This window comes from Drosophila rhopaloa, unplaced genomic scaffold (assembly GCF_018152115.1).
Source record: "Drosophila rhopaloa isolate 14029-0021.01 unplaced genomic scaffold, ASM1815211v1 contig_163, whole genome shotgun sequence".
NCBI lineage: Eukaryota > Metazoa > Arthropoda > Insecta > Diptera > Drosophilidae > Drosophila > Drosophila rhopaloa.
In genome coordinates, this window is record NW_025335043.1 from 12,434,105 (window position 1) to 12,447,196 (window position 13,092).

At 41.4% G+C, this 13,092-nt stretch overlaps 1 protein-coding gene across 1 annotated transcript in view; it reads left to right on the forward strand.

Moving 5' to 3' along the window:
• The window catches only part of LOC108051048 (glucose transporter type 1), an 85,828-nt gene that overhangs the window by 9,352 nt on the left and 63,384 nt on the right, over positions 1-13,092 (forward strand). The window lies entirely within an intron of this gene.

The following is a 13,092-nucleotide window of genomic DNA, read 5'->3' on the forward strand; positions in this document are numbered from 1 at the left end:
ATTTCGGTTTGAAAATGGTTACTATTTAAACATTCACAAAATCACCATTGGGTTTCAGCACAGCCAAAAATGGGATTAGTAGGTTTTATTTCGTTTTTTTCTATTACACTTTTAGCCAGACAAAAGTTTAAACTTTTGAATTATTGTGCCAGTATTTTATTAAAATAATTATGGATATGGTTTTAATGGGTTTTCAAATTTGAATAGTTTATTTCTATAATTGCATTTATTTATTGATTAATAATTACACAGGTTGCCATGAATATAATTATTTGTCAATAGCTTTATTTTGAGCTTTTTAGATTATCCTTAGTTATTTCATTTTAAATACTTTTTGTGATGGTGATTAGATTAAGCGTTAGAAAGTTGAGTATTTACTATTAAGTATTCTTTAAGTTGGCAATAATATTTTCTAATCATTTAACTTATTTATTTAAAGAGCTTTTAAATATTTATACCACTTTTCCAGCAAAGTGTTCTTGTTGGATTTAGAGATCGTATCGAATCGCTTGCTGTGCCCCATATGCTGCGTCTCCAGCTGCAGTCTCAGAAAAAAATGGACCATAAATATGCGGCTGGCAGTGGAGAAAGCATCGCATTTCTCCTTTCTCCGGTTCGAAGGCTTCAGTGTGTGGCTGCCTCCTTTGGCTTTCGCCTTTCGCATTTCGCTCGCCTTTATCGCCTTTTGGCGCTGTGCTGCCTTTGACGTCACCTTAATTAATGGGTTAATGCGACGTCGACAGCGACAGCGTTTGGTAATTAAGCGACTTTGTCGCCGGCCTCTTTCTGTGCCAAATGAATTATGTGTCCCTGTTCCCAATTCCCAGCACTCTACGGGGCACTCTGGACCCGCAGAAACTAAACAGTAAAACAGTAATTTGGCATTGATTTAATATTTTATTTTAATTAAAATTTCGCACATTGCCAGCGAGACAAAACGTGACTGTGGCGGCATTATCATGCTAAAGTGTCATAAATTAATTGTACTGCAATTTGCCAGTGTGTCCATATAGCCACCCCTCCCCCCGCCCCCATTTCCACTGCAAAGCGATGGCAATAAGTTTTGCATGGGCCAGCGCTGCGTATACGTAATATTCTAGCGCCTTGATGACAGGCAGCGATAGAAAAGGAACAAGGAGTCAAGGCAGCAGCAACAGCAGCAGCAACATCGCAGGACAATGGGTACGGCTGCATTTCGCCTCTTCATTTACGTAATGTAAGCAATTTGCGGAAATTGCTGGCAATTTCGCAGATTAAACTGGACCCAAAGTGCAATTGGGCGCAAATTTGCAACCTCTGTTTGGGCTGAGCAAACTTTTGTGGCTCCTCGAAAAAGTAGTAGATTAAGATAATGAAGCTGCAGCTTAGAGGGGTCCTGGGGGTCGTACTGTGGGGTCTTGAAGAGAGCGGATGAGTTGACTGCAGTGGCAGCCACTCCATCACTAGCAAATTAAAATTAAGATGAGTTATGAGCCTGCTCCCAAGGCGGCGATGAGAAATTCAAGCTTAATGCCAGCTCCATAAATCAGTATCCGTCGCCTCGGCTCCGATGATCAATGACTGGCGATTGAAGGAGATTGAAGGCACGTATCGAGGACGAAATCGAGGGGGAGGATGGGGACGAGGACGGGGTCTCCACCCTTCCGTTTGAGCCCACTCAAAGTGTCGGGCCAACAGCTTCATCATGGAGTGTGTGTGTTGGGGTGTGTGTGGGTGTGGGGTGCCTAGGTGTCAGGGGTTGGCATTTATGGCAGGGCAAATATAACAAACAATCTGCAGAGTGATAAAACAAAAGTCGATTTTAAGGATTGCTCTTTGATTTTTTACACTGATTTAAATTTGATTAGGTAAAATATAAGCTTCTGGCACGCAAAATTTATTTTATAAATTTTATTTATCTAAACTTAACAATAAGTATTAAACTAAGAGCTAGCGATTTGTTAGAGCCTTCAGCTCGCAAATATTTATTATTATACCCGTTACTCGTAGAGTAAAAGGGTATATTGTATTCGTGCAAAAGTATGTAACAGCTAGAAGGAAGCGTTTCCGACCCTATAAAGTATATATATTCTTGATCAGGGTCACTAGCCGAGTCGATATAGCCATGTCCGTCTGTCCGTCTGTCTGTCCGTCTGTCCGTCTGTCCGTCTGTCCGTCTGTCCGTCTGTCTGTCCGTCTGTCTGTCCGTATGAACGCTGAGATCTCGGAAACTATAAAAGCTAGAAGATTGGCATTTTGCATGCAGATTCTAGGAGTTCCTACGCAGCGCAAGTTTGTTTCAAAAAAGTGCCACGCCCCCTTTAACGCCCACAATCGCTAATATACGATTTTAAAAATTTAAATATTTCGGAAAAGTAAAAATGCAGTTTTATTGTGTTTATCAATACCTATCGAAATGTAGAAGAAATTTTTCAAATCGGACCATTCGTTAAAAAGTTATGCGTGATCAAAGTTTCTATCTCCATCTCCCTTGCACTCCCTTTACCTGAGTAACGGGTATCTGATAGTCGGGGCACCCGACTATAGCGTTCTCTCTTGTTTATTTATTTTAATCAGTGAAGGGAATATATAAGAGTAGTGTAATAATCTGCGCTGCGTAGTGCATTTGTTGCAATAAACATTGTTTCGCAAGTCCACTTAAAAGAGTACTCCATAAATCAGTAGGCTCACTCTGTTTCACCAGATCCATTTTATTTTAAAAGTGCCATGGCAAAAGGATCACTGGCAATCCCCCGTTAAGGCTTTAAGTGCGAACATTGATTGGTAAGACACTAATCCGTTTTTGGCAAGTGCCGGGGTTCCCGACTTGGCAAGGTCCGATGGCAAAAAGTGCAATAAAAGCGGGCAGGCTTTGCCATATATATCGCCCCTCCCCCTTCCCCCCTCTCCCTTCTATCAGCTTCTTAAATGGGGCCGCCCATTTGAGCCAGCATTGCACACTATTAGTTGCAGCTGCCAGAAGTGATGAATGTGTGAAATGTAAACTTTGTTACCGAGGAATAACAGCGGCGAAAGCTCAGCGCCAAAATGGACGGAGATGTGGAGTCAGTTCTGGCGAGGATGGGGCACGAAAAAAAAAACCAAAGTGGAAGTGGGGAAGCAAAATGCGAATCGAAACCAAAGCGACAGACGCCTGTCGAAAATTGCAATTCTCCTTTCGCGGGTTCTTTCATTCGAGTTTTCCCTGCCCTTTTTTTTTTTTTGCCAGCCATTTCTTCTTTTTGTTCTGCGGCCGCAGTAACGAAAATCCAATTAAAGCCCCTGTCGCTGCGTGGGCGTGGCAGGGGCGGAAGGATAGCAGGACGAGGGGATTGCAGGGAAAACGGGATCAGGACTCACCCTGATTGAATGTCAGAAGCGCGCTGCGATGTATGTGTAATAAAGCGGAGATTGTTTAGCTTAGCCGAGCGGAAAGATGGAAAAGTCTTCGAGCTGAAATATCCTTTGTCAAAATTTAATATTGCATATCCCTCATATACGCGGCACTCGTAGTGAAATAAAAGGAATTCGGTATTGTATGTTTGTTCGTAATTGGATGTACTACGAAATCCAAAAGGAGCCAGGATAAAGTCAAAGCTAATTGGTTTAAGCCATTTAAAAACAAATAAAGAGCTCAGTTTATTGAAGTTTCAATTAGAGAAAGTAGTAAATGAAAAAAGAAAAACTAAATAAAGCACAATTCTAGTACAAAATCTATATAATAATGCACTTAAATCAGCCAAGTTTGTTGATTTACTCAGGACTCAGCCAGGTTGAGTTAGTTGCTTTAATATGTTCGCGGCTCATTAACTTTTTCATTAAAAATTAATTAAAGTCGCCAGTTAATTAGGTCTAAGCGTATTTATCATTTCCCGCTCGAGTTCCACATTCCGCGGCCTGACAGCCGGGCTCCAAAAGCGAACCGAAAACTTTTCCCTGCCCAATTTCCCGCCCCTCGCTTTTGGCCCCCCTTTTAGTTACCCCTTTGGCCCCTTCTTTAGCCCCCCTTTAACCCCTCCCTCAACCCCCTTTCTACCCCCCCTCTTAGCCCGTTTGTAAAGTGTCATTAGTCTGGCATAAATTAGTTTCGCAAAGCTGGAGGAGGAAAGGCGGGTAAGCGCAACATTTTTGTGGCCTCACTTTGAGCCCTCTGGCATGTGATTATTGATGAACGATCCGGATGCCAGGATCGGAGATGGATCTAAAAGTGCCTAGCCTGCTGCACAAGGAGCCCCTTTGAAGTCCGGGCAAACAATGGCCGAGGCAAGTTGGTAAGACGCTTATGCGGCAACAAAAGCTGGGCTAATATTGTAATAATAAACAATGGGACAAGTGCTTTAATCGCAGCAGCTGATTATGTTGCCAGGGCCAAGTGGTAGTCAAGGGTCCACAAAGAGGGGGGAGGGGGAGGGGTGTCTTACCAGCTTATTAGCCGGACTGCATTGTTGGCCAGGTGAGCCATTGTCCCGAGTCCTGAGTCCTGCCTGCTGAGTCTCCAATCTGGGTGACACGATTTTCACTCATGGCCAGAAGTTTGCTGCGCTTAATAGGGTGCTGAAGCCGAAGCTTAAACGCTCATTAGACGGCCTGGCATTAAATTAATTGGAAGCTGAAGCTGCAAAACTATGCACAAAATAGCAGCCAGCTGAAAGGGGAGCCGGCTGAAAGGCAAAAACTTTACAAAAGGCCAAAAGTTTGATGGCAACTTTTGTAGAGCCAAAGCACTCGACTTGCATTCATTGCTAATTCGGCTTTAATTGCATAAATGTTGCGCTTTTTGTGCTCGTACACGAAAAAGGCAAGTAAAGAGGGGCGGTAAGTGGCAGGGCCATAAATTTAGTTTTCATAAAAATAAACGAAAAATATAAAATAAAAAGTGAGCACACGGAAAATAATTGTATATATATGATGATTAATTTTAACAGAATTTAGAACTATTTACATAAAATAGTTGTATAACATATAAATATATATTAAGTAGAAAACCGTTAATTGCTATCATTAATTGAATTTCGTTTTTAAAAAATTAAAATTGATTGTCATTCCAGATAGTATCTATGCTATATATCCATATTTTTATAACCCAACGCAAGAAATATATTTTTCTTCTTCATAACGAACACATGTCAATCGACCTATCAATTCGAACAGTAGCTCTCAAATTGATAACGATCCGCATTTCTCTATGTGCATGCCAATCTTTTCCTGCCATTTTTTGCGTATCTCCGGCAGGCAGAGAAATTTTTGTGAAATTGTTTGGTGAGTGCTCCTGAAATTGAAATTGTTGTGAGTGGGTGGTGGCGGTGGTGGTCAGCTAGATAGCTGCCCACTAACAAGTTCGTTTTCGTCCTTATCGAAGGGCCCGTGCCCGAGAGCACCTGAATGGCCGAGTGAGTGACTGACAAACTGACAAACTGATAAACTGACAAACTGCCCGATTGACAGACTTAGCTGAAGCGTTGCACAAATATTTGAAAAAGCACAAAAATTTGCTACTTAAATACGAGGCAAGTGCAGAAAGTTTTTTGGGAGCCGAGAGAGAGATCTGAAAACTAAATTTAATGAATGCTGCCAGCATACAAACAGCATTTTCCCCCGCTGTGCTCTTCATATTTTATGAATTGCAAACTTCACAAAGCCAAAAGCCCTTTCAGACAAATATTATATTCATATGTGCAAGACTTTTTATTTTTCCCTCTGTCTGTGGCTCTGTTTTTTTTAGGTAAAACAATAAAAACTTTTGCTGCATTAGGCTGCATTTTAAGTGAGCTCCTCTGTGTGTGTGTGTGTGTGTGTGTGGGCTTTGAAAGCGAGGAATACTGGATGGCAGGTCCTGGCTCAAAAAACTTATTGACAAAACTGTCATTAGCTTGTCCAACTGGCAAACTTTCAACGAAAGGGATTTAAAGTTAAGCGACCAAACGCAAAAGTGTATTCAAATATGCAGCAGTAACAACAATAAAAACGACTCGAAACAGGTGTACATGGAACGACATCATTGTCTCTGCCCCGCCCCCTTTTTACGCCCCCAAATTTTGTAACTGCGTTTTTGGCTCACGAAAAATGTTTTCCCAGGAAAACCGGGGAGGTGAAAGAGGGGCGAAGAAAATTTATAATGCGATAAAACTTTAATAAAGGCAGTACAGCCCAGCATCCACCCCCTCCCCCTCCTCCAGCAGACCCCTATCTGCTTCTTCTTCTGCTCTTTCGGAGTGTGTGTGTGTGGGGGGCGTGGCATAAAGTAGTTATGAATACAACAACAGTTAGACAGCTGGCAAAAGGAGCCAGGCACGAACGCACTCAAAATTGTATGTAATTGTGCAAGAGCGTAGGCGGTGGGGCAAAAGGGGGGATGGCAAGTGGAGGGGGGCGAAAAAGAGAGTGCAGGATGCGCACTTGGAAAAAAAGGGGGGGTATTTTATCAAATGTTAATATTTAGCTCCCTTGATGGAATCTTAAGATTATAGCTTCAACATTCTTTTATTGAAACTTTAATAGAAACTTCTCTAGATACCTTGAATTGTTTTAAAATATTTTTTAAGGTATCTCAGTTATCAGTTCAGTGGTGTTTTCAAATCTTCATAGCTGATTAAACTTTTAGGAAGTTAGGTATTTTTTATTTGCATAAGGAACATATCTTAGTATTCTAATTATGGTCACTAAAGCTGCAGACATTATTTAAAAGCATATTTATATTTGATGGTATTCACTTAAAACTGAACTTGCTTGCATAGACATAGTAGCAAAATCTTACGAGAGTTGGAAAATATTGACGACTTTCTTATTTTGAAGAGATCTTATAATCATCTTGATAATTTTTCGCCGTGCCATCAGCATGTGCGTATGTGTGTGAAAGCGTGTGAGAAGAAGACGCGGTTAACTAGAAGTAGCAAAAGTAGTTATAGAAATGACAGACAGCTGCAGACTGATGGGAACAGGGAGGGGAGGGGATCCCAAAGAGGGTGGGTGGGTGAGTGGGCGGTGGTGGGCGGTCCGTAGTCCTTGCGGTGGCACAAGCCCAAGCCCATGAGGTGTGTGCTAACGAGCAGGCGACTACGACGACGATGCCACTTGACTGACAACCTGGGAGAAACTCTGACAGCGCTCAGGGAAAAGACGGAGAAAGGAGAAAGGAGAAAGGAGGGGGCGAGATACATCTCTATGTGGATGGAAAGTGGGAGAAAGCAGCGCCACGCACGAGAATTGTTTTGAAATGCAAGGTGAGGATTAGAGAAATGTCGCACAGAAAATTGCATAGAAACGAAAGTTTTGCAACTAATGTCTCACAGAGATATGAGTGAAGTAAAAAGTCCAAGGGGACTGCAATTTATGGAAATGCATCTGCTAAGTGAATGAAGCAAAGTCTTTCTTTTTGTTATTTATTTTTCAATTTCAGAAGAGAAATGGAGGACATATATTTAAATAAATTTGATACGACCTGCAGTCCTTTAGTTTTACCAAATAACAAACAAGGATTGCGTACTCTTTCAAACTTACCAAGGGTCAAAGTGAAAGCCATAATAAAGTTACCTTTAAACCATTTTCTGCCTTTTATTAATAAATCAAATAACCCAAGGAAAATATTATTAAAAAATTGAAAGCCTTTAATATTGGATTTTCTGAAAATGAATATGAAATGAAATAAATTAGAAATTTAAAATAAATATGCAAGCCACAAGCTATGCTTCATTTGATTATTGTGTCTTCATGCGCTTGTAGTCTTAATAAATATTGAATTTGTGTGATTTTAAGTAAACATGATTAAGACTTGGTTTGCAAAGAGAGTTAATTAAGTTCATGTGCACAATTTAAGGTTAAGTTCCAGGCAAATTTAAATCAAACCTTCCAAAAAAGAACAAATATTCACCGAATGTTTAAGTATTGTCTCTCAACTCTTTTTAATAGGACAATTACCAACTGATTCTATCGTGAACACACCATAACTACATCAACTGCATCCCAGACTCATTTCAGGCCTTTCATCCTTTATACCGGTGTCCGTGTGACACTTTCAATTTAAATAGCCATTTAAGTGTTAAATAAAATGCCAGCTTCGCCGCTTTTAATTTCGTGTTAAATTGTATAGGCAATTACCCAATGCAAATGCAATAAACACGGCAAATTTATTTTCATTTTTATCCCCAAGCCCAAAGGCGCCGCGATTATCAACACGTTGGCTCGGTTTCGCCTGCTCCTGCCAAAGCTTTTTACAAAATGAAAATCGCCGAGCAAAGGACTCGGTGGCTGGCTGCGGAGTGCATTTCACAGGACACGGACACTGCAGCCAGGACTCTCCAAGTGTTTGCCATCAAATTAATTGGCACTGAAATTAGCACGAGGCATCCGGTCGCAGCTGATTTAGCCGTGCGACTGCGTGTCCTTCTGGCTTTCCGTAGTATTGTCCTGGCCCAGCGGCTCTACTCCATTTTCCCATTCGCACTAAGTACACGGATTTTGCATTAATGCACCACTCACATGAATCATTCATTGATTTAATTACAATGATTGCAACTGAAGCTGCAGGAGCAGGTGCCAAGTGGCAAGGTTGCAAGGTTGCAAGGTGGCAAGGTGGCAAGTGCTCGGCGGTACTTTCAAGTGGCGCCCGAGGAGGGACAGTTTAATTAAAAGTGCTAATGCAAAATAAATAAGCCCAGCTGACAGGAGAAATCAATTTGTGCTAATAAGCAAAGCATCGATGGCTGGTGAAAGGTGAATAGAGTCGGAAATTGAAGGGAAATGGGCGGGGGGCGAAGGGGTTTTCTGAAACTTTATCAGGATAGGCAAATTAATGCTGCTCTAGGAAAATCTAGCTGAGCTCTCTCTTTATCACAACTGGAAATTCTGTCTTTGACAGCTCGCATTCTGTAGCCTCAAAGGACATTAAGCACACATTTTCCTAAAGACACTCAGGAAATTTAAGGTGCCTTAAAAATACAAAATGTTGCATTAAGCTTTCTGTTAAAACTAATTTAAAATAAAACTTTTTTAAAATATATGAAGCCATACCAAATATAAGCAGCAAAATTTAAAATGTACAACTTTTCTTTAACAACCCATTTATGAAATGAAACTCTAAAAGAACTTATTTTAGGTCAACGTTTTTTTCCCAGTGCACATTTTCCAGATGCTCAATGACATTTTCCTACTGTCCCTTGGCACCTTTGATGGTCAAATCCGTAACCGAGTCCCACATACAATAATATTTTTTTGCAATTTCGTCCTTTGTGTCGCCTCCGCCGCCCAGTTCACCCTTTTGCTAATAGCATTAGCCGCATGTTGCAAAGGGGTTAAGCTATCGTTTTCATGTTCCTGCCACTGCCACTGCCCCAGCCATGCCCCCTTTGAACCCCGCCCCTGGTCGTCGGTGCGCTTTCATGCCACTTTGATTTCGCTTTGTGCTCTTGCCACGGACGTTTAATGGTTGAAAGGTAAATTGCACAGTATTTTCCTGCTTGGCTTTCCTTCTTCTGTGAAATCGGGGAAAACACTTCCGCTGCCATGTCTTGCCCTCGTTTCTGCTGCTCCCGTTGTCGGCCAGCACGGAAATCATTTGATTTTGCCCTGTTCGTGCTGGCAAAAGCGATCAAAGCATTTTTCATGGCCTGCGAACTAAATTGGATGAGGCCAGGGGAGCATTTAGGCCGATCTTTATGGTGGAAAGAGCCATTCTCAACCATCTGTGCGCCGATAATGCGCTTAACACTGAGCTGTCTGTTTTGTGGGACCGATTTTATTGTGCCACAAGGGATCCAGCGGAACGGCACACACATATAAATTGCATTGACAGTTGCCGTTCGATTTGGCAGCGGGGAAATTATGGACGTATAATTCAAATTAATAGCAGCTTATGGCACTCGACCGGTTTTAACGGCCAAAAAGTCAGTCGAGCAGCAAAAGCGAGTGCTGCCAAGTGCCAATTGCAAGTGCTGCCGCCACGGCCACGGCCACGCCCACCGCCCCTCTGGCCACGCCCCAGCCCCTTTGGACCATGTCAAAGACCGCACGCTGAGCAAACACAGAAAAAAGCAATGGCGAAAATTGCAAAAAAATGCAACGAACGCTATTCATGGAATGTTTGATTTAAAAATAAAATTATGACATCTGCTTGCCAGAGAAATTCAAATATCGATTAAATCAGAGCGGGTTAAATTGATTGATTTAAATCTTAAACAAATGGCATTTAAATGTGGTTTTCATTTATGACAAACAAAAAAGAAAATGTGCTTTTAGTCGTTTTTTAATTATTGCATTTTTAATGCCCCATTTAGAAATAGCTCACATACTTTTTATTTTATTTGTTATTCCTGTATTGTTTCTTTTTACGTTTTAAATAAATATAAATAAAGATTTATGTGCTAATCTTGCAAAAAATCATCAATTGTTGGCTTGTTGGCTTTGTAATATGTTTTAACTAAGTAAATTGGTTTTATTTTCGAACAGAATCATAAATATGAATTTGTTGGTAATTCATAATGGGAGTTTCCAAAAAAAAGTTATTTATCAGAGTCAACTTAAGAAATTGAGATGTATTTTTAAAAACTCCATCTGCTTATTTATTGCTATGAAATATTAAATTATAATTAATAATTATGTTAAAAGTAGCTGTTTGCGTTTTTCTGTTAACAAACTCTTAAAAAATATCATCTGTTTATTCAATGATATAATATATTTGACAGTTGACCCAAATGTATTCTTTTTTTTTCCCTTATTCCTGCTCTAGTGGGCGGCAAAAGTGGCGTATGCGTAATCCGCGCTTAGTCCATCAGGCCGCGTGCAAAAGTCAGTCGTAAAACGGCCATCGGCTTAAACTGTTGCGGCCATAAAGGCTAACGGCAACCGAGCTGAAAAAAGCTGCGAATCAACTGCTTAAAATTTAACGAAACAATGAGCTAAACTGTCCAGAGAAAGAGAGGGAAGGCTGATGTGGGAGTGGGACAGGGACAGGGAGAGGGCGAGGTAGATGAATGCATTCCAATGCCGCACGCAAGTGATGGCCATGAAAGCGTAAAAATGTAAAATTAACACGCAGCTTCTGGTTTTAGTTTTGTGGCAACAACAAAAGGCGGCAAGGCGGTAAGGGGGTAAGGGAGGGGAGTGGCAGCTGTGGCAGCTGGACAACCGCAGCCATAAAAACCACACAAAAGCAAGAATGAAGTTGTTGCCGCTGCTGCTGGCCACAAAAAGCGCTTGAAAAATATGTTAACCACAGTTAAAACAGCGCCAGGTCAACCGTGCTTACTTACACATACACAGGCACACACACATACACAGGCACACTCGGGCACACACACACACACACACACAGCCAAACAAAAGAGAGTGTTAGGGGGAAAAACTCGAGTGAGACACGCTTGGCATGTTGACAAATGTTGCAGAGACTGCTGCAGCTTCCCCACAAATGAGCATCAACCTGGAGCTGACCTCCTTGCCAGCCACGCCCCCCCTTGGCCCCACGCCGCCCCTTTTTTTCGCCACCCCTGGCAGACAGTTTTAGTTGCGCTTAAAAGCGTGCTACACTTTCTAATGCTCGAAGCGTGATAAGCTGGCCCCAGCTGACGTTCGTTTTAATGCGAACGTCATCCTCCAGCAACCTTCGTGGGGGTTTTTCCACCCCCTCCCGGCTTTGCCACCCCCCCCCTCCCCCGCTAGATAGTGCTGAAAACTTTAGCAACAATGACATTATCAAAGCCAGAAACAATGGAGACACGAAGAAAGCAAGACAAGAAAGTTGAAGCATGAAAATTTCAGCAAAAGCTTATGGTCAACTGATTGATATCTACAATGCAGCGAAATAAGTCAAATGGAGGTCAATAATGTAGTTATTTATTTCAATTAAGTTTTCAAAGGACTTCTTGGATAAAGAAAGGGTAATATTGAAATGTTAATTTTCATTGCAATGGCTTCAAATATTTGAAAGACACTTTCAAGTTTATACAAATTATCATTGTCTACTTTTAGACTGTGCATGGTTTATTAATTGATATCAACAATGCATTGCAATGTATCAAAATAACTCTTTTATTTCCATTAACTTTGAATAATGAAACATTAAAATTGCTTTAAACAATTTTTTCGATATTTCCTGAGCTATGCAAAGTATCATTGCCTACTTTTAGACATAGTTGTTTTATAGAAACCAATTTGGTATTACATTCAATAAAGTTTGCCACACTTTGAAGTTCTCTAAGCCACTCATATGGGACCAATAAAGTCGAAAACTTATTTCAAAAGACTGCAATTTCTTCAAGCAGCCATGTGGTGGCTGATGGGTTTGTTCTTTTTCAAGTTTATTTTTGCACTAGCTTACCACACGTAGCTTTTCACACATGTGCCATGGAGAAAACTCTTATTTCAAATACGCGCTCCTGGAGTTTCTCTCCACCCGAAATCGCATCGCATTTCATTAGTTGCACTCATTTGGCATTCAACGAGCGTTCGCATTCAGCTGCAATTTCGCATTCGCAGGCGATTTTTATTGACGTTTTTAATCAGCAGATGCAGTTGCTCCCAGTTTTAAATCACTCTGGCAAGGATCCCCTTTCCCGTTCAGCCGCATTTCCGCAGCTCTGACATCAGCATTCAACTTCACTTAACTTTTATTGCATTGCTCTCTCACACCTATTTCATTAACAAAGTTTCACACTGATGATGCATGTACCCTGTACTCTGCACTCTGTACTCCGTATTCAGCTTCCCATTTCTCCACTCCACCCTTGAGATGCCTTTGATGTCCTGGCCATGATGCCAGGACCTGGATGGGGCAGCTCCTCCGCTCTGCGTGAATTCAATTTGATTGACGTTACGAGCTTCTGCTACTGATTCCAATTGCAATCAATTTACTTTTGTGTGCCCGCTCCGCATCCGAGTTGCAAACTTCATTAGAAATTTTCCTTTTTGCCAGCTGCAGCTGTAGCATTTTTACCCTCGCTTTTCCAACTCAGAAGTATCTCCGTTCGGTATTTTCCTGGCTTTTTCCTCGCTGCAGTTAAGTAGCCCAAAGAAAGTGCAGAAAAGTGGCGAAAACCGGGACCCAGGCTAAGTGGCAGCAAAGAAAACTTGTCGTCATATGTGGAAAGTTTGTCTGCGGCCTGGGTTTATTTTGATATGGCCAAT